This window comes from Cervus elaphus, chromosome 32, assembly GCF_910594005.1.
Source record: "Cervus elaphus chromosome 32, mCerEla1.1, whole genome shotgun sequence".
NCBI lineage: Eukaryota > Metazoa > Chordata > Mammalia > Artiodactyla > Cervidae > Cervus > Cervus elaphus.
This window is the reverse complement of record NC_057846.1, coordinates 17,738,696-17,761,282: the sequence shown is the minus strand read 5'-3', so window position 1 is coordinate 17,761,282 and position 22,587 is coordinate 17,738,696. Positions and strand designations below refer to the sequence as shown.

The following is a 22,587-nucleotide window of genomic DNA, read 5'->3' as shown; positions in this document are numbered from 1 at the left end:
GACCAGATGCCATGATCTTCATTTTCTGAATGTTGGGTTTTAAGCTGGCTTTTTCACTCCACTCTTTCACTTTCATCAAGAGACTCATTAGTTCCTCTTCGCTTCTGCCATAAGGGTGGTGTCATCTGCATATCTGAGGTTATTGATATTTCTCACAGCGATCTTGATTCCAGTTTGTGCTTCATCCAGCCTGGAATTTTGCATGATGTACTCTGCATATAAGTTAAATAAACAGGGTGACAATATATAGACTTGACATACTCCTTTCCCGATTTGGAACCAGTTCGTTTTTCCGTGTCCAGTTCTGCGTGTTGCTTCTTGACCTGCATGCAGATTTCTCATGTAATATGATCTGGTATTGCTATCTCTTTAAGAATATTCCAGTTTGTTGTGATCCACATAATCAAATGGTTTAGTTGAGTCAATGAACACCAGAAGTAGATGTTTTTTTCTGGAATTCTCTTGCTTTTCCTTTGCACTAATGGATGTTGGCAATTTGATCTCTGATTCCTCTGCCTTTTCTAAATCCAACTTGAATGTCTGGAAGTTCTCGGTTCAAATACTGTTGAAGCCTGGGTTGGAGAAATTTGAGCATTACTTTGCTAGCGTGTGAGGTGAGTATAATTGTGCGGTAGTTTGAACATTCTTTAGCATTGTCTTTCTTTGAGATTGAAATGAAGACTGACCTTTTCTAGTCTTGTGGTCCCTACTGAGTTTTCCAAATTTGCTGCCATATTGAGTGCAGGACTTTCACAGCATCATCTTTCAGGATTTGAAATAGCTTAGCTGAAATTCCATCACCTCCACTTGCTTTGTTCCTGGTGATGCTTCCTAAGGCCCACTTGACCTCGCATTACAGGATGTCTGGCTGTAAGTGAGTGATCACACCATCATGGTTACCTGGGTCATGAAGATCTTTTTTGTATAGTTCTTCTGTGTATTCTTGCCACTTCTTCTTAATATCTTCTGCTTCTGTTAGATCCATACCATTTCTGTCCTTTATCGTGCCCATCTTTGCATGAAATGTTCCCTTGGTATCTCTAATTTTCTTAAAGACATCTCTAGTCTTTCCCATTCTATTATTTTCTCTATTTCTTTGCATTTATCACTGAAGAAGGCTTTCTAATCTCTTCTTACTATTCTTTGGAACTCTGCATTCAGACGGATATATGTATTTTTTTTTCTCCTTTGCCTTTGCTTCTCTTATTTTCTCAACTGTTGGTAAGGCCTCCTCAGACAACCGTTTTGCCTTTTTGCATTTCTTTTTCTTGAGATGGTTTTGATCATGGCCTCCTTTACAGTGTTATGAACCTCTGTTCATATTTCTTCAGGCACTCTATCAGATCTAATCCCTTGAATCTATTTGTCACTTCTACTTTATAATCATATGGGATTTGATTTAGGTTATACCTGAATGTTCTAGTGACTTCCCCTACTTTCTTCAATTTAAGTCTGATTTTGGCAATAAGGAGTTCATGATCTGAGACACAGTCAGCTCCCGTTCTTGTTCTTGCTGACTGTATCAAGTGTCTTCATCTTCAGCTGCAAAGAATATAATCAGTCTGATTTTGGCATTGACTATCTGGTGATGTCCATGTGTTGAGTCATTCCTTGTGTTATTGGAAAAGGGTGTTTGCTATGACCAGTGTGTTTCCTTGGCAAAACTCTGTTAGCACTTCCCCTGCTTCACTTTGTACTCCAAGGGCAAACTTGCCAGTTACTCCAGGTATCTTTTGACTACCTCCTTTTGCATTCCAGCCCTCTATGATGAAAAGAACACCTTTTTTTTTTTTTTTTGGTATTAGTTCTATAATGTCTTATAGGTCTTCATAGGACCGTTCAACTTTAGCTTCTTCATCACTAGTGGTTGAGGCATAGCCTTGGATTACTATGATATTTAATCTTGGAACAGAACAGTGATTATTCTGTCATTTTTCAGATTGCACCCAAGTACTTCATTTCAGACTCTTTTGGTGACTATGAGCGTTACTCCATTTCTTCTAAGGAATCTTGCCCACACTTGTAGATGTGATGCTCATCTGAATTAAATTCACCCATTCTGGTGCATTTTAGTTCATTATAGTACACAAACCTTTTAAAATCTCATTTTAAAAATCCCTACATTGCATACATTCAGTAGTTATATTGTGGAGAATGTTTATACCCATATGTATATATCTCTGTATACATACATATATATGAAAGTGTTAGTCACTCAATAATGTCTGACTCTTTGTGACCACATGGACTATAGCCCACCAGGTTCCTCTGTCCATGAAATATTAATAAATGTGACTGTGTTAAAGATATATGATCAGGCACTCATAACTTTGGATAAATTATCAACTGAAAGCGTAATGAGTGAATTTAAAAATCCATTGTATATCAAACATTTCTAACAGAGGAAAACATGCATTAGTAAAACTGTTTTGATTATTGAAAAGTAGTTCATTCAATGATGAAGAAACTGTTGGGAAAGGTGAAAGTTAAGAGAATCAGTAAGTGTATTTTTTCATAAATTGTGATAGTGGTTAAAAGTTTTATGCAGACAATATATTATACCTGCTATTATATGATGATTATAGCTGGGTCTTTCCTCTAAAATACATTTTTCTATGTTAGAAGGTAATATGCCCCCCCAAAATACTCATTTTTCCATTTCTAAAGTATATAATAAGCCTAATAAATGTGTTTTAGTGCGTTAACTAATATATTCTTTTACTTTAAAAAGTGTAATGTGATACCTTTTTTTAATAAATATTGAAAGATTAATCCTCTGCTAGTATAAGTGCGTCTATAGACACTGTGCATATCAGCATTTCTAACAGTTCTTTTAAGTACATAAAGATGGCATCTCTCTGGTAATATATTGCAAAAATCTTGTGCTTGACTTCCTCATGTCTTGGGCAGCACCAAGGCCAGGAGTGCTGGCCCTCACAAGGGCTCTGCCAGTCCCGTCGGGACACTGGTCAGCTCTGCCCGCGCACTGCGGCGGGCCGCGCCGGGGGCAGGATAGTAACTCCTGGACTGCTCTCCACCCTGACCTTCCCGAGGGGAGGAAAATCTGCCCAGAAGGGGCCTCACTGCGCTGTGCGATCCTCAGAACAGGGGAGGGAGCAGCAGGAGGACTCAGGACCAACGTGCCTCATCCCGGCTCCGCCGGAGAGCAGTGATGGAGTGAGGACCCAGTGCTGGGGGAGCAGGCTGAAGGGAACCCCGTGTCGGCATCGGCCTCTGAGTGGATCTCCGCTGCTTCATCTGCACAGGGTCAGGTGATTCGAGAGGGTCCTTCTGGCTCTGGGCTTCTGTGGAATTGTGGTTAGTGACAGTCACCACCATTTGTGAGGTCCTCACTGTGTCAGGCATGAGGTCAAGTGCTTTTGTAAGTCTGGTAATTTAAGCCTCACGACCACCGTGTGGGGTGGTCCTGTTATTGCCACCCCAGCTCTCAGGAGTTATTAATAGCAAGGTCACACAGCCAGCTTGGGTGCACGGGCTCAGACCCCTATCTGTATGAATCTGAAGACTCACGCCTTTTAATTTTGGTTCCTGTATTTGCATACTTATTTTAAATGGTTTGTTGACCAGTTCAGAGGCGTTTAGTGAAATTCACAATTTTCTGCTGCCCCTACTTTGTATCTAGTTACACAACATTTCTGACCCTCCAGGCAAAGCCCCATTTATCCCCGCATCCTCCCCTCTGCCCCTGGCAACCACAAATCTCCATTCTGTCTTAAGCAATTGACTATTCTGAATATTCAGATTGCATACAAAGGAATCTTAAGATATGTGTGATTTTTAAAAATTAAGTGGATAAAGCCAAGTTTGTAGAATTTTTTCAATCTTATACTTAAAAAGTTTTTAACACAGTGTGCCTAAGGACAGAGCAAAGGCATCTAGGAATGTGTGGAATTTCTCAAATCTCTACTAAGCAAAGCAATTTTCTTCAGATGTGTTAATTCGGTTTTATTGGAAAGGCATACCCAGAATTCTTATTGTGTATTTCTGGTCTAAGATTTTCACATTTCTCTTCATTTATGTTGTTTTTGTTCTTGTCTTTTGAATCTTCTTTTTGGAAGAGCTTCTCAATTTATCTTCCACATTACTGATAAAGTTTTCTACAAAACAAACTCTGCTCTTCTCTGATTCCAATAAAAATGTTAATTTTGTTACTGGACTTTAAAGTTCTCAGCGGCTAATCTTACTGTCCTTTACCTTGGCATATTTACCTTTCTGCTACCATTTCATGAAAACTGTAATTCTTTGCCATTATCAAATATTAAATAACTTACTAAGATAATTTTCATTTTTTTGTATTTGCAAAGATTCAATTAATTCATAGACAATATAATTTTTTGCTACAGTAATCTAAAGAAAAGGGATGAAAGAGTAAAGCTTAATTTTATCAGCACTTACTTGAATGCATATAACTGATGTCTCTTGTATAACTCTCATTTAATACTATAAAATTATTAATATTCTGATATTCTTATAAATATTACTTTTGTCCAAATTGATGTCATATTTTTATGATAAACTGGACATACTGAAGACATTGTATCATCAGCATGCAATTATATTGGAAGTGCAAACATGGCTCTTAATAGGAGATTTTTTCTTTCAACATAATGGTTATCTATCTTCTTCACTTATTATAAAGTTACCATATAACACCTACCCAATATTGAAGTGAGTACACCTGTCAGACTTAATGACCTCTATTTTCCTAACAAATGTTATTGATTCAAATTCTATCAATAACTTAAGAATTTATCCTGTTGTCCACTGAAAGCAATGCATAACCTAAAAGTTGAGAGGTTTGTTTTATCCTGGGGACATTCCTAGAACTTTAAGCCCAGGAGCCAGCACCTCAGATAGCACTGAGAAAAAGGCTTGGAGGAGGTGAGGGCTAGGGTTTTTTGTTTTTTGGCTTTTCTTGCAATGAAGGACAAGTAGTAGGAATGTCAAAAATTATCATTAATGAAAGAAAACCAGATATCTCAAGGTAGGGGATTTAGCTCTTTTCTGTGTATGGGAAGGTGTGATAGTCTGGGCTCAGAGAAATAAATCCTTTGCAGTGCACCTCGGCTCTTAGGGGTCAGGGTCCTGTGTTTTCGCATCCTGAGTTTCCTCAAGCTGCGCCCTCGGGGAGTTGCTGCAGTCTGGCGGCTGCTAGATGGCAGGCATTCCTCGTTTCTTTCCTGAGTTCCCTCAGGGCTCCCCAGTCCAGGGTGGCTGCAACTGCTAGTAGTCACAGCATCCTGTTAGTTGATAGGGCAGGCAGCACCCACTCCAGTGTTCTTGCCTGGGAAATCCCATGATCAGATGTGCCTGGTGGGCAGCAGTTCATAGGGTCACAAAGAGTCAGACACGACTGAGCACGTGCATGCCACACATGCTTAGCCTACACTATATACAAGTTATCTTTTTCAACTTTTGTGTTCATCATCACTGCACATTTTATTTGGATCTTGAAATTCATAAACTAATCAACCAGTTAAATGAATAAAACTATCTTTATGTTGATGAAGAAAAGTTTAAGATACAAAAACTAGCAAAACTGAGAATGCACAAATTTGTGATGAATACAGTACTAAGAACCAAGTAGATAATTCAGTGTAATCAAAAAATGACTTTGTTTGGCTGTTCACATCAACTCGAATTAATCAGATATTTGCACAGCTTTGGTTTCACAAAAGGGTATATATTAGCTGAAATAGAGATATTGGGGGGAAAAAAGGATGTCCGATGCTTTGCTTGATTTTTTTATGTCGGGAAAACAATTACACAGGATTTCACTTTCAGAAAAAAAGTGGCTTCCCTGATAGCTCAGTTGGTAAAGAATCTGCCTGCAATGCAGGAGACCCCAGTTTGATTCCTGGGTCAGGAAGATCCACTGGAGAAAGGGTAGGCTACCCACTCCAGTATTATTGGACTTCCCCTGTGGCTCAGAATCTGCCTGCAATGTGGGAGACTTGGGTTCAACCCCTGGGTTGGGAAGATCTCCTGGAGAAGGGAAAGGTTACCCACTCCAGTATTCTGGCCTGGGGAATTCCGTGGACTGTATATAGTCCACGGGATCGCAAAGAGTCAGACAGGATGGAGTGACTTTCACTTACTTTCACTTTCAGATGCCAGATGCTGGCAAGGGCCTCTGTTTGGAAAAAAAAAAAACGGGATGGGGGTGGGCACGGGGAGCAGGGGAGTGGTGGTGAAATGGAGATTGCTCCAACAGTTGCATTCAATTAATCAAGAAACAATATGAACACAAATCAGTCTGAAGGCCAGCTCCGGTAGCTTTCCATGCCTATATGTGACTAATGGGTAAAAGCATAACTTGATGCCAGAAAATAAATGACCAGCAATTAAGTTAATCTAATTGATTTTAGTGTCACTCAGAAGCATTTTCTTACTATATTACAAAGCATTTTACTTAAATGATCATTAAGAAAATATCATTCTTTAATGATTCTAGAGATTTTGGGTTATATATTTTAGCAAATACAGATTTGTTGTTGCATTGTTGTTGTTCAGTTGTGTCCAACTCTTTGAGACCCCATGGACTGTAGCCTGCCAGGCTCTGCTGCCCATGGGACTTCCCAGGCAAGAATACTGGAGTGGGTTGCCAATTCCTTCTCCAGGGATCTTCCCGACCTGGGATCCAACCCACATCTGGGTCTCCAGCACTGGCAGGCGAATTCTTTACTGCTGAGCCTCCAGGGAAGCCCCAAATACAAAGTAGCAGCATTAAAAGTAGAAAGAAAATTGAAAGTATTGTGGAGAATCGTCACACCATGGTGGACTACAGTACAGAATTTCATATGACGGCTCTGCCTTGGATTACTTGACAGGGAAATAATTTACTAGAGGGAAGACATTATAGCTAAAATAAGACCCATTGATTTGTTAATGTAGAAATACTTAAATATCAAGGAGTCTCTGCCGATTTGTGTGATTCCAATAAAACAAAATTTAAAGGCACTGTTACTCCTCACAAGTTCTAAGTGTTTAATAAAGAGTAATGAAATCATAGCAAAATGAGTTTGATGGTCTAGAATCAGCTTGCAGGCATCATTTAATCAGCATTTTGTTGGCAGCCTCTGTGCAAGAAATCATTAGTGGGGAGAAGAGCAAACAAACATCAAAGAAAGATGGAACCATCTAAAGCATCAAAGGGAGGCTACTGCTTCTTTTTTGAAAGGGTAGTCTGCCATTTTAAAATTCAAATAAATGACCTTTTCCAACATATTGGAAACAGAAATACACAAAGAAAGAAAACTAAGATGAGTTTATGATTCCAGTTTGGGAGGAGGAACCTATATATGGGTCATAAAATAAATTTCAAAAATTATATTAGAATTGAAATCCTATAAGGAAAAGTTTTTGAAAAGAGTGAATGTGAAATGAATGTGAAAAATAACAAAAAATGATATCTGGAAAATCACCAATAGTCTAAAATGAAACCATAGACCTACTAATAACCTAGGAGTCAGGAAGAAATGACAGTGTATATTACAAGTGGCTTAAAGAAAGTAATGAAAGGAGCATCTATTAAAATTGGGTAATATAGCTATAACATTGTTTCTAAGATATTTCTTGATTTTACATGCATGTATTAGCAATGAAAAAGGCTGAAAATCTAAAAGCTGACCTTCTATCTCAAGAATCTAGAAAATCAAAAGAAAATCAAAAGAAAGGAGAAAATAATAAAGGAAAATCAGAAATTAATGAAATAGAAAAGAAGGTACAATAGATCAAATTAACTGTGTTGGTTCTTTGAGAAGATTAATAAGATTGATATACTTCCAGTGTGAAATTAATAACATTGATAAACTCTCAAAAAGACATAACAATTAGAACATACAATATCAATAACAAAAAATGAAGAGAAATGAAACAATTAAAATGATGATTTGCAACATACTGTACAGACATAAAAATAATACAGAGGTATAAAGAGCCACTTTAACTCATTTAATTTTTAATTTTGAACACAATGGGGAAAATTTTATTAAAAACACAAGTTACCAATATTGATGCACAAAGAAAATATGAAAGTGTTGAATGTGTATCAAAGAAATTGAAAGTGTTAATAGCTAATAAATTTCCCACTAAAATTTGAAAATGAAAAGTACTAGTCTTAAAAATTTCAAATAAAAATAGAATGCAGTAGCACAAATATGGAGAAGGCAATGGCAACCCACTCCAGTACTCTTGCCTGGAAAATCCCATGGACGGAGGAGCCTGGTAGGCTGCAGTTCATGGGGTCTCGAAGAGTCGGACACGACTGAGCGACTTCACTTTCACTTTTCACTTTCATGCATTGGAGAAAGAAATGGCAACCCACTCCAGTGTTCTTGCCTGGAGAATCCCAGGGATGGAGGAGCCTGGTGGGCTGCCATCTATGGGTTCACACAGAGTCAGACACGACTGAAGCGACTTAGCAGCAGCAGCACATCCATACCTGACCACTGGAAAAACAATAGCCTTGACTAAATGGACCTTTGTTGGCAAAGTAATGTCTCTGCTTTTTAATACGCTGTCTACATTGGTAATAGCTTTTCTTCCAAGGAGTAGGCGTCTTTTAGTTTCATGGCTGCAGTCACCATCTGCAGTGATTTTGGAGCCCCCAAAATTAAAGTCTCTCACTGTTTCCATTGCTTCCCCATCTATTTGCCATGAAGTCATTGGACCAGAAGCCATGATCTTAGTTTTCTGAATGTTGAGTTTTAAGCCAACTTTTTCACTCTCCTCTTTCACTTTCATCAAGAGGCTATTCAGTTCTTCTTCACTTTCTGCCATAAGGGTGGTGTCATCTGTATATCTGAGATTATTGATATTTCTCCCAGCAATCTTGATTTCAGCTTGTGTTTAAATGTTAAAACTTAACATTAAAAATGTTAAAACTTAACACCCATTCATGATAGAGATTATTTGCAGACCAAGAATACAATAAACCTTCTTAATATTATAAATAACTGGTGAAAAACCTATAGTGAACATCATCTTAATGATAAAATATGAAAATATTTTATTTTAATCAAGGATATCTATTATCACTATTCCATTCTACTCTATCCTGGGAATCCAAGATTGTCAAGATCTTGGATTAAGGCAAAAAAAAAAGTAGGTTTTAATTTGTGCAAACCAGAAAGAAAAACTGGAACTGCCATTCTTTTCAGATGGCAGAATGTATAAATATAAATAGAAAATCTGAAAAATCCAGTCAAACTGTTAAATTTTAGTGATGAATTTGGCAAAGTTTAGGGGAATAGGTCAATCTTTGAATAAATTTTATTTCTACTTCTCAAATATAATAATAAAATTTATTTGTCAAAGAGACATCATTATTTTCAATCTCTTTAAAACATGTTAAATACCTAGGTACATCTCTTAAAAGGATTATGCAAGAAATAGAGAACCTACAAAACAATTGTGAGAGAAATTTTAAAAGACCTCTTTAAAATGGAAGATTATATTATGTGTAGATGTTTTAATTACATCAAAATATCTTTTCTATATGATTTTATATTTTCAATGCAATTCCAATTTAAATTTCACCCACTTTTAGGGAGGAGCTGGTGAATGACAATCAGTTTGTAAATTTTACATGAAATAGGGATCCTTGGACCTCAGACTCCCTGCAGTGGATTTGCCCAGTCCTAACCATTTGAACTGACACGTGTCTTACTTTGGCCAAAGGCCTTTGAATAGAAGTTACGTACACTAGTTCATTAGAAAGGATTTTAGAAGCTCCGCAATTTCTGTATCGGCGAGTGAGGGCTCTCTTTCAGTCAGTTTTCTGGAAAGAGAAGTTGACTACATCAGTACACCAAACTTGACTTGTAGCTTGGAGCAGAGTCCCACAGGCATATCTGTATTTGCTGACATGTAGCCTCTGTAAGGAATAACTGTTTGTCATAAGCCAGTGAGATTTGGAGACTGTTGCATGACATAGCATGGCAAAATCTAACACCTGAAGAATTAGGAGTTGCCTTAATACTAATATAACTAATACTACATGATAGTTCAGTGTATAAATATATAGTATGATATATGCACTCTTCTGATGAAGGATATTAGCTAAGGGTATTACCAACAGTTAATGTGACATGTATTTTCTTGGGAACATGTGCAAAATCATTTCTGAGTTATATACTTAGAAGTAAAATGCAGGAGCATTTATAATTGGATATCCATCTTTATTAGATGCTAAATTGCTCTCCAAGTGTATACACTATATAAACTCCAACAAGTGGATTGGTAGATACAGTTTCTCATTCTTCAGGAAAGTTTGATAATTCTTTTTTTCTTTTTGGCCACTGTGATAGCTGTGAAATGAAATCTGACTTTTGTATCCCCCTCCCCACCCCCCACCCCCACCACTTAACACTAGCAGCATATTAACATATCAACTATGGCTCTTTTGGTTAAATATGATTCATTTAGACCTGGGTCATACACTTTGTGGGCTTCCCACATGGCATTAGTGTTAAAGAACCTGCCTGCAATGCAGGAGACTTAAGAGGCTCAGGTTTGATCCCTGGGTTCAGAAGATCCCCGGGAGGAGGGCATGGCAACCCACTCCAGTATTCTTGCCTGGAGAATCTGTGAACAGAGGAGCCTGACAGGTTATAGTCCATAGGGTCACACAGAGTCGGACACAACTGAAGCAACTTAGGATGCATACTTTATGCCCTGGGGCAGACCGAATGGTCAGATATAAAAGCTTGCTAATTGAGAGCAGCAAAATCTAGATTCCCAAACAAAATTTATGAAAACAGTAGAGAAAAGAGTACAGGATGTATAATGGAGAAGCTGAAAAAAATTACAGTACATATAACTCTCTCCTTGAATGTAGAAAAACAGATAAACTACAAAGAGAAACAAAAAGCATAACTTCACTATTCAAAACATTAACCAATCACATAATATTTTGTATTGCATCAATGCTTTGTAGTAATTGCAAATATAGACTGAATTTCAAGAAACCAGAATCTCAGAAAACTTGTTGTACAATTGAAATGAACGTATGTTGCATCATCTCTCATAATTTGTATTCAGATAATAACTTATTTGTCCTCTTTATGCTCTATGACAAAGGAATCTGACAATTTTGTTTCAAAATTTAAGGACTTTTAAAATTATCTTTCCCAGATAAAGAACATTACAGCATACTAACACATATATATGGAATTTAGAAAGATGGTAACGATAGCCCTATATGCAAAACAGAAAAAGAGACACAGAAATACAGAACAGACTTTTGCACTCTGTGGGAGAAGGTGAGGGTGGGATGTTTCGAAAGAACAGCATGTATATTATCTATGGTGAAACAGGTCACCAGCCCAGGTGGGATGCATGAGACAAGTGCTCGGGCCTGGTGCACTGGGAAGACCCAGAGGAATCGGGTGGAGAGGGAGGTGGGAGGGGGGATCGGTATGGGGAATACGTGTAAATCTATGGCTGATTCATATCAATGTATGACAAAACCCACTGAAATGTTGTGAAGTAATTAGACTCCAACTAATAAAAAATTTTTAAAAATAAATAAATAAAATTATCTTTCCCCCAGGAAGTCAGTAAATACTAATTCACTAGTAATGATGTTTCTGTTAAAGTAGGGCAAATTTTGTATGGTGTAGGTTCACAGCCCAGACCTTGCCTTTGAGTCAACAGAGAAGCTTTTTAAAAATAATAATGTTCATACTCCCACTGGGTAGAGCTTGACTTAATGGATTTGGCTCAGGTCCAAACAAAATGACAATACTCATCAAGTTGGTAATGAGGAAATTGCAGTAAACAGCTCTTTTAAAATATTCAAACATATACAAGTTAGAAACTATACCATAGTAAACTCAATCAGTCAAATTAATCAATCTGTGGCCAATTATCCAATTATATGACTCCACTACTGCCATTCACTTTCCCAACTTGTTATTTTGAAGCAAGACAAGATATTCTATGTTTTATTATGTAAATATTTCTATATTTACTACTTAAAGATAAATATTCAAAAATTATAGCCATAACACTGTTATACCTTAATTAATGAACAGTAATTCTTTAAACATTCAGCTAGTGATTATATTTGCCTTGCTGTATCTTCTTCAAGAAAATTTTAAAATTTGGACAATTCAGCTCCAGAGATTCACTTGGTGGTTTTGTTTTTTAGAGTCATATGTCTTACATGGTTGGGTGCCGTCCCTGTTTATCCCCATTGTTCATGCATAATTTATAATCACAATCGCATTTTTTTCTTTCAGTGTCTTATCAGGAGGACCAATTATACAGTTTTCTTTAAGAATCTTTTAATCTGTAGATTCTGTTCTTTCTTTTTATTTTCCCCTAAAATATATTTTGTTGAAGAAACCATACTTGCTATCCTGTAGATGTTTTTGCAATCCATATTTTACAAATTGCATCCTGGCTTTATTGTTGAAAAGTTATTAATTTTTTGTCCCCTGCATTTCCTATAAATTTGTTGCCAGATATAGAGGCATGGTTGGATTCAAGTTTGATTTTAGGGAGAAATAATATTTCCTGGATGATATTCCATTGTTCCAACAAGTGGTTATCTCTTTTGATGTTTGCAGGTATTGATGATCATTCTCTAGACTCATTATTTCATACAAATGGTGAAATTTGTCATTCCTTCATAATTTTTGGTGGACTATTTCTTCAAAATGAAACATCCCCAATAAACAGTTAGATTCTCTGAGGTTTAATTTTATAGGAAATACAGCATAGATGCCTGATGTTTTGGTTTGTTTGCCGATTCTCAGAATGTTGAGTTGCTTTCTTTAGCAGCCACAGAACTGACAATTAGGGGTTCATGGATTTAAAATATTGGATGTGATTCCAGTTCAGTTTTTCTTTCTCTGTGAAGCTCAGATTTTTCCACCTTCTGCCAATGGTTGATTCCTCTTGCTGTCTTCTTTGTACATACAACAGGAAGACCATAATTTTGACAGCTTGCTTGAATTCAAGCAGTAGATGGTCCATGCTCATTTTAATTACGTCCTAGCCTACACATGATATCAGCCAATTTATTTCTCTATAAAACCCTTATTCCCTTTTTTGAGTAGGAGGAGGGGTGTGGGTACAGAAGGAGGCAATGGTATTTTGTCCTAGTATGTGTTACATAATATTTATAAGAATATATAATGCAATATATGTAATACGTAGAGAATACAATCAAGGCATTAGTGATGCCCGTTGCTATAGGGTAGTCATTTCAGAAGACAGAGGAAATGTGTTTTGTGAAAGATTATACACAATATGTGCTTATTCTTATACATTCAGAAATATAAATTTTTCAGTTGTCCTCGTTAATCTTATTTCTGCAACTCCTTTTTACACAGAGAACCCCAACTGGCTGGACATCAGCATAGCTATTTCCATTAATTTACAATCATCTCAAGACAATCTCCAAATAATGATAGCTACACTTTTATCAAGAATTGTCAATTAGTTTAGGCTATTCTTGTCAATTCAGCCTTTAAGATGTATTATAGAGAGGGTTATATTCAAATTACTATATTTTAACTTTAAAAAAAAACTTTCTATGTATTACATAAGCACTCATTATGCTAATATTAACTGGTTTCATTTTTAAATATTTTTAAAGATTACATTTTAAGCTAATATTTGCTTTTTTATATAAACTATTTACATGGGTCAAATAAATGTACTGAAGAAAGTAAAGTGAAAGTGAAGTCGCTCAGTCGTGTCCCATGGACTGTAGCCTACGAGGCTCCTCTGTCCATGGGATTTTCCAGGCAAGAGTACTGGAGTGGGTTTCCATTGCCTTCTCCAGGGGATCTTCCCAACCCAGGGATCGAACCTTGGTCTTCTGTATTGCAGGCAAACACTTTACCATCTGAGCTACCTCCTGGTAATCTCCAGACTCTGCACTTGAATTCCTTCCCTCATGTGTAACCACTTATTTTTTAATAGTTCAGTTCAACTTTCAATTTCTATAATGATTCAATATATGTATAAATATAAGGCATGTATGCATAAATGTAATATACATAAATTCTATGTGTCTATAAATTAATGTGTATATATATATATAAATTTCTTATATATAGGAAGTAGTAGCATGTTTTGTGTACTTTACCTGACTTTTTAATTATAAATATCTTGAAGATAGGACTTCCCTGGTGGCTCAGTGGTAAAGAATCTACCTGCCAATTCAGAAGATGCAGATTCAATCCCTGAGTCAAGATCCCCTGGGGAAGGAAATAGGAACCCAATCTGGGTTTCCCAGGTAGCATTAGTGGTAAAGAACCCTGCCAATGAAGGAGACGTAACAACCATGGGTTCGATCCCCGGGCTGGAAAGGTCCCGTGGAGTAAGGCATGGCAAACCACTCCAGTATTCTTACCTGGAGAATCTATGGACAGGGGAGCCTGGAGGGCTCCTTAGGGTTGCAAAGAGTAAGACACAACTGAGGTGACTTAGCACACGCACACACCAGCATTCTTGCCCGGAAAATCGTACAGACAGAGGAGCCTGGCAGGCTGCAGTCCCTGGGGTCACAGAAGAGTCGGACACCACAGCAATTAAACAATCTTGAAGATGACGTTATAGACTGTGTGCAAAAATGCACATGCTTCCTGTTCAGAATGGCCTGGTACCCACTGTATGATTGTACTGTGGCTTGTTCAACATTCCCCAACTGACAAATATTTGTAGTTTTCTTGGTCTTCTGTTGAAATCATACCAAAGATAACTTTGTGTTTATTAATGATTCTACTAGAAAGACAATGCAAAACTACTTTGAGCAACAAAGATGCCAAAAGAGAGAGCTTTGGACCAACTCTATGATCGCTGTGGTCACTCAAAATTGTTTTTTGTTTTTTCTTTCCCCTCCTGAGAGGTTATATTTGGATTGTTTTTATTGCATTGACTGGGAAAGTCTTGGCATACTGAATCAGAGACCACCTGAGTTACTTTGCATATTAAATGCTTTGTCAAATACTAGAAATGGCAACCCATTCTAGTATCCTTGCCTAAAAATATCCCGTGGACAGAGAAGCGTGGTAGGCTATGGTCCATGGAGTCACAAAGAGTCAGATACAACTGAGCACACACATATCTAGCTTTTACACTGCATTCAGTCCTCTGAATGAAGGAGGGAGCAGCTGGTCACTGTAACAGTACTATATCCTGGGATTTTTGCTGTGGAATACTGGATGTCTGGTGGATTGCGTCCTAAAGCCAATGTCCCATTTAAGTACCACGTGGTATTTTTAATCCCTTTAATTGCTTTCTGTAAAATAGAAACTACAGGCTAATTATCAAATTCAGTCACAAATTTCTTTCACGTTCTTTAGATACAAAGGAAACATGTCATTTTGGTTTGTTCCTAATTTGTAAGTGAAGAAATCATATACAAATTGTGAAAATTGAATTGTTTTCAAGAAAAGGGACTTTGGGCAGGGATTTGCAGATATTTCTTTTTTGTCCTCAAAAAAGATAAGTCTTGGCTATGTTTTATAAATGGGACACCCGAATGTAGCAGATCTTAAAAAACAACGGTTCCGGTCTAATAGTCACATTTCTTTCTGCAAAAAGAAACAATTTCACATGGTCTAGTTAAGTTCTCAGGCCAGATTTGAAGACATTTTTGTCTTACATAATAACAAGAAAAATAGAGTGGTTTTGAGTCCAAACTTAATCAAACTTTTGTGTTTAAAAATCTCAACTGCTTGAGCCTTTTGCCAAGTGGGAAATACTCCACAGAAAGTTTGTGTTAGGGAGTCTGGATTTACATGTTGAAAATATACTTGAAAAAGTATACATTTGTTTATTACTTTCATTCATTTTTGGAGTCATATAGAATATTTACTGTATGAAATTAATTTTTAGTAACAGTATTCCAATATAGACCATTTATTATAAAGGAAATAAAATTTTAATTGCAGTTACTATGACTGCTAGTTTTTTGAACATTTTCTAGAATATAATCTAGAAACAATCTAGAAATGATCTTCTAATGATGTCCTATGAATACATATTTTATTTTCTTTAATGTTATCAACAACATTGTTTACTTCATCAAAAATACCTTTTAGTGAAGGAAAGTTGAAAATAAATTACCTTTCACTTTTCTATGAGATATAGTTTTCTTTTGAGTAACTAGGTTTTTGTCTTATGAATGCAGCAATTTATATTACTAATATGCTTTCTCCTTTAAGCTCTAATTACTAAAACTGGGGACTAAATCTAGTCATGCATGTATAATTCACATTCCTGAACATTTTTATGTGCTCATCATTATTTTACTTTTATCTTTCTCATAAGATATAATTTATATTATCTGATTAGCTGATATATCAACCTACCTTTTATTACTGAAGGAGATATATTATTATAACCTTGTCATTATTATTAATAATGGGAAGAATAATTATACTTCATTTCCAAGATCACTCTTTATCTCCAATGTAAAATAACTGATCAACTTTTTAAAAAATACTGATACATTAAAAAATAGTCTATTTCTCTTGTCACCATTTATTTAGCTGTATCAAAAATTCTTTTTCATTAGAAATTTACATATAAGAGAAAGCACACTTTTTCTCTTTTATTTGTTGAAGTTTTTCAGCACACGTAATCAAGTCATTTTCTTTTTTTTGGAGATTGTCAGCAGTAAAAGAAAATTTAGTATGCAGATGATGACTTCATAACATGCAATTATGCACACAAATAAATTAGAACAAAATGATGTAGTATCAATCTTAATGAACACTGTAAAACTGAGAGAAACATTAGTACAGTGACAGGTCAATTAGTTGGTTGAGAATCAGTGATGTTAGATTTACTAAGATGTACTTTAGAAATGGTGACCATAGAATGAAATGCTAAATCCACCCCCAGTCCCACAAGTATATCTCACACTTTATTTGATCACAAAAGAGTTGAAGGAACCTTTGTATCCAACCCAGCAGTTACAATCAGAGGCAATTAAGGATCCATAAAAGGGGATCAATCTTCATGTGTAGCTTACCTTATTGATTTCCTTCAGAACAATGCCCAGATTGTACAAATTAAGATAATACAAAGTACTACATGAAAATATTCCATATACACAGATTTAAAACCCATACAGAAATAAGAAAAGCAATTTCATATCAAGAAAGCCTTCAAATTCCAGAAAAAATATAGTCCTTTCCCTTGACTCCTCTAAATATTAAATATTATAACACTAAATTAGTATTATAATACTAAATACTAAATATTATAACACATGATTCTCAACAAGTTACCTATTTGGTTATAAGAAGTAACATGAAATTTGTAGAGTAACTTGCAAGTCCTTGTAAATCATCTCACATTTTCTTATTCACTTTAAATTAAGATTTTTATATATAATAATATATTTCTAAATTTGATAATAAATTTTACATACATACCATGAATACTTAATAATAAACAAGGATCCAATTATCTCATATGGGACTTAGACTACTTTTAATTGTGTATTTGGGTCCTCTGTTTATCATATTTATAACTGAATTCTTGTAATAAATACTTATCTTAGAAATTCTGATTTTTAGATCTTCAAAATTAGCAGAATGTGCATATGATTATGTTAAAACTTTCTGGAATTTCTAGCCTGATCACAAGAGTAAGCAACCAGTATAATTACAATTCTGTACCCGTACAACCATTCTGTTTTTCACTTTCAGTACAGTATTCAATACATTATATGAAAATTCAACATTTTATAATAAAATAGGCTTTGTGTTAAGATGATGTTGCCCAAATATGGGCTGATTTAGTGGCTCTGAGCATGTTTAAGGTTGGCTAGGCTAAGCTATGATGTTCCATAGGCTAGGTATATTAAATGCATTTTTAGTTTAAAATATCTTCAATTCACAGTGGGTTTATTGGATGTAACCCCATTGTAAATGGAGGAAGATCTATACATATTTATAGCTCACTAATTCAGCTGTAACATCTATTAGTTACAGTTTTATCAACAAAATATTGTAGACAACTTTGCAGCAAGTTTGTTTTCTGAACCTGTGTTTTACTTACATTTCACAAAATAGCAATAGTGTAACTATTTCCAGCTATTCTTCAAACATGTATAGAGTTGTCTATTCTAGGTATCAACACTGCCACTTTCAATTGCTGTTGGTAAGAAAAATGTCATTTTATTTCCAAATCTATATACTCTACTTCTGAAAGTCACTGCAAAAATGAATATTATTTTCCACAAATCTTGTTTCCCAATATAGATATTACATAAGCAGGTACTGGAGCTCTCTATTTTATGATGTTTACTATGAATGTGATAAACTTTTTTGGTCTAGGAGGTGTTTAGGCATTCTGAATGTCCAATTCTTTACTAGTCAAAGAAATAAATCAATAGGTTATAACACAGAGATTGTTCTAGACTTATAGTAAGGTGAAAAAAAAATGTAACACTTGTGGATTTTTTTTTTTCTACTTCATCTGTGCTGTTCATGCTTCAGTCAATTTTTTAAGCACCTCTTTTCATGGAGAATGCATCCTCTGAATGTATTTGCTTTATGATTGCCTATTGAAAATCCAATAATTTTCAAGCTTTATAGTTTTCTTAACTCGCTTTACATTGTTTTGACTACCTCTTTCCTTGCAGTCTCTCTTCGTACTTTCAATATATTTGTTGTCTAACTTTTCTAAACTCTAATGGACTGACTTGCATGTGCATGTCTCTACTAGTGAACATATCAAAGAGATCTGTGCATTTTATTTATTTTTGTTATTGTTCTTTAGTCACTAAGTTGTGTCTGACTCTTTGCAACACAGGGACTGTAGCCTGTCAGGCTCCTCTATCCAGGGGATTTCCCAGGTAAGAATCCTGGAGTGGGTTGTCATTTCCTCCTTCAGAGAATCTTGACCCAGGGATTGAACCTGCATCTCCTGCAATGGCAAGCAGATTCTTTATCTATCCAAATATTTCTGTACTGAAGTCCTTATTTTAACATTTCTTAGGTGATAATAATAAATAAGGTTACTGTGTTCCATTTATCTTTCATAGCACCTGGCACAGTATAGTCACCTAAGAAGTGTTAAAATAAGGACTTTAATACAGAAATATTTGGTGGAAAACCTGACTTAATGGCATTGATATAGCCAGAGGTTCACAAAATTTGGTACTCTGTAAATATCTCTGGAATTTGTTTTCTCATGTATTATTACCTTTACGCTAAGGTGGTCCCATTCTTTGTTTTGGCAGAACAAGCACCAACAGCTTCAAGTCAGATTCCTACTAACTCAGCACCTTTAGCAGGAAGACAGATGTCATCTCCCATAACTTTCTACCAAAGTGTTGGAATGGCCCCTGCATAGCCTTGTTTTGGTTATAGTGTCTCAGTGGTAAAGAATCCACCTACCAGTGCAGGAGATGCTGGTTCGACGCCTGGGTTGGGAAGATCCCCTGGAAGAGGAAATGGCAACTCACCTCTGTATTCTCACCTGGAAAATCCCATGGACTGTGGAACCTGGTGGGCTAAGGTCCACGAGGTGACTAAAGAGCTTAACGACTAAACAACAAAATCCAGAACAGACCATATCTGTAGTAAATGGTGGAGTTAGCGGGATGAGGAATGCACAGCCTGGCCAAGCCTTCATTGATGTGTGCAATGCATGCGACATGGTGGGTGATGGCAAGGCCAGCCCCATCTCCAGTGACACATTGTGAAGAGTAGAGGGTTTCGTTTCCCAAAGCGAGAAAGCAATACTTAGCAGACAGAAACAACAGATGATCACTACATATCCTAAGGTGTTAGAAAATGGCCTCTAATAATCAACATGAAAAACTCATGTTTCTCTATAGCCCAACTATAGTTACTTAGATAATACTAACACTAACTTAATACATTGTATGTTAACTGGAAATCATTTGCCATCTGTTTTTATTCTTTGAACATTTTTATCTCCCTCACAATACCTGTGACTATCTAAGTTTCATTGAACCTGTTTTTGTTTTTTTCATTTTAACAAATGAGTTATAAGAAGATGTTTATAGTTTGGATATGTAATAAAGAGTTAAAATGCATCTGTGGCTAAAGAAGACCAGTTATATTATTATACTATTAAATGTATGCACAAGATTTCCATTAAGAAAGAAAAATGAAATGTAGCAAAGGATTCTTCTTTCTCTTTGATATAAGTACTTATGTATCTATACACAGAAAGAGAAAAAATGGAGAAGCATTGAGAGAGTAAAAGATACACATAAACACACATGCACACACATAACAATAAATCCATGAAAATATCTTGCCATTTTTCCAACCGGGCATATAAAAATTCAAAATAAGAAAGTAGGATTCCTAGGCTAAAAGAAACGTACAATCCCAAGTTATTCTAAAGCAGGCAAACTGTTATAAGTCAATTGTAAAAGTGCATGCAACAAAAGAAATACACATGGAGGGATTTTAATTTAAGAAAGAGTGAAGTGCTCTTTGGGCTTCCCAGGTGGCTCAGTGGTTTAAAAAAAAATCTGTCTGCATTGCAGGAGATGCAGGTTCAATTCCTGGGTTGGGAAGTTCCCCTGGAGAAGAAAATGACTACCCACTGCAGTATCCTTGCTTGGGAAATCCCACGAACAAGGACCTGGCAGGCTACAGTCCATACTGACTCGCAAAGAGTCAGACATGACTGAGCAACTGACCATGTTCACAGGATACATTCTTTGCAACCAAGAGGCTATTTTAAAGAAGTATCTAACCAAAATGAGGAATTAGAAAATGATAAAGGCAGCAACTGATTTATTTAAAACCATGAACCTGGTGGCTGAGGTGGTAAAGAATCCATCTGCAATGTGGGAGAACTGGGTTCAGTCCCTGGCTTGGGAAGATCTACTGGAAAAGGGCGTGGCAACCCACTCCAGTATTCTTGCTTAGAGAATCCCCATAGACAGAGGAGCTTGGTGGGCTACAGTCCATAGAGTCACAAAGAGTTGGACACATCTGAGTGGCTAAGCACACACAGATGAAGATAGTAGAAATGATTTTTTCAAGACTGGAATTATTTTTCCCTTTGGGCCATGTAGACTATCTTAGAAATCACAACTGAGTTAATTAAACAAATGTTTTCAAATTATCGTGATCTTTACTTCTAAAATTGACCACTATTCTATCTTCATTGAAAGTTTTCCTTTTTTTTTTTTTTTGTTTAAAAAATATGGAATGCTTCACGAATTTGCGTGTCATCCTTGCGCAGGGGCCATGCTAATCTTCTCTGTATCGTTCCAATTTTAGTATATGTGCTGCCGAAGCGAGCACCATTGAAAGTTTTTCTGACATGACATCCACAATGGCCTTTTCCTAAAAAAAAAGTGTTTAATTTAGATTGACTTTACATTTCTCTTTACTAAACAATATATATTTATTTCCTGTAAAACTCATCATCTTGTGACTTTAACAAATAACAAACCCCTTATTCAACCACTATACCATCTGGAAACATGTTCACTGTAGCACTTGTTACTTTATTTAATATGATTGTGTCCATGTCTCTCTCCTCTTTGTGCTATAAACCCTTCAGAGCGCGAACTGTTTTTCAGTTTCATGTCTGTGTGGTTCCTAGTATATAGGAAGTGCTTAGTTTGTGCCTTTTGAATAAATGAATGAGAGAGGGAAGAGTGTGTTGTGTGCATGTGTGTATTGTGAGAGGAGGGAGAGGAAGGGATGAGACAGAGGTCTTGCGCAGATGTAAATACTTGCACATCAGTGTGTTTAAGTATATAAATTGGCAGATGGGAAAAATGGTCTGTTCACTCAAGATAATTCCCTTAAATATGCAAGATATATTTTTCTTCGTTAGGTATGTTAGGACTCTGTTGGAGCCTTAATAATCCCTAAGAACTCAAGCCCCATCTAAAGTGTCCCTGGTGGCTCAGATGGTAAAGAATCTGCTTGCAATGCAGGAGGCCCAGGTTCGATCGATCCCTAGGTCAGGAAGCCCCCCTGCAGGAGGAAATGGCAATCCACTCCAGTATTCTTGCCTGGAAAATCCCATGGACAGAGGAGCCTGGTGGGCTACAGTCCATGGGAATTCAGAGTCCGACATGACTGAGTGACTAACACTGAACTGTTGTTATTTCCATTTCTATAGGGTTTAAATAAATAGCGCCTTAAATGTGCAGTATTCTATTGTGATTTGTATCTTTAACATTAACTATTATAAGCAATGAACCAAAGTGAGGAAGTTTTGCTGACTAGCAATAAATGATTTTTACAAATGTTATTGTAACTGGCCTTTGTTGAAGTTGCTACAATGAATTTAGATCAGAAAAAAGGATGTTTTATTGATCAGTGTCTCCTTTCCTGTTAAGCCAATCAGTCACTTGCCTCTTGAAACCACAAAACACTCCAATAAATATTCAGGGAAGACCCAGTAGTAGATCTTAAACAGGAAGACATAGACATATTTCATAAACAGGAAGATATAGACAAGGCTTCATGTATTCTATGTGTCTTTGGCAGGAAGTTTGAAGTACAGCTTGAAATGTATGGAAAGACCTTGCCCAAGGCTACAGATACAAATGACTGCCTGTGTGGAGAAATTCTTTTTAAT

General features: G+C 36.3%; 1 long non-coding RNA gene and 1 other non-coding gene across 2 annotated transcripts in view; one reads left to right on the top strand and one right to left on the bottom strand.

Annotated features, from left to right (window-relative positions):
• Positions 1-22,587, top strand: part of LOC122687926 — a 139,986-nt gene that overhangs the window by 29,660 nt on the left and 87,739 nt on the right. The gene's annotated exons all lie outside the window — the stretch shown is intronic.
• On the bottom strand, positions 21,187-21,293 carry LOC122688136. The gene has a single exon (XR_006339354.1). It is a non-coding gene; the product is annotated as a U6 spliceosomal RNA (small nuclear RNA).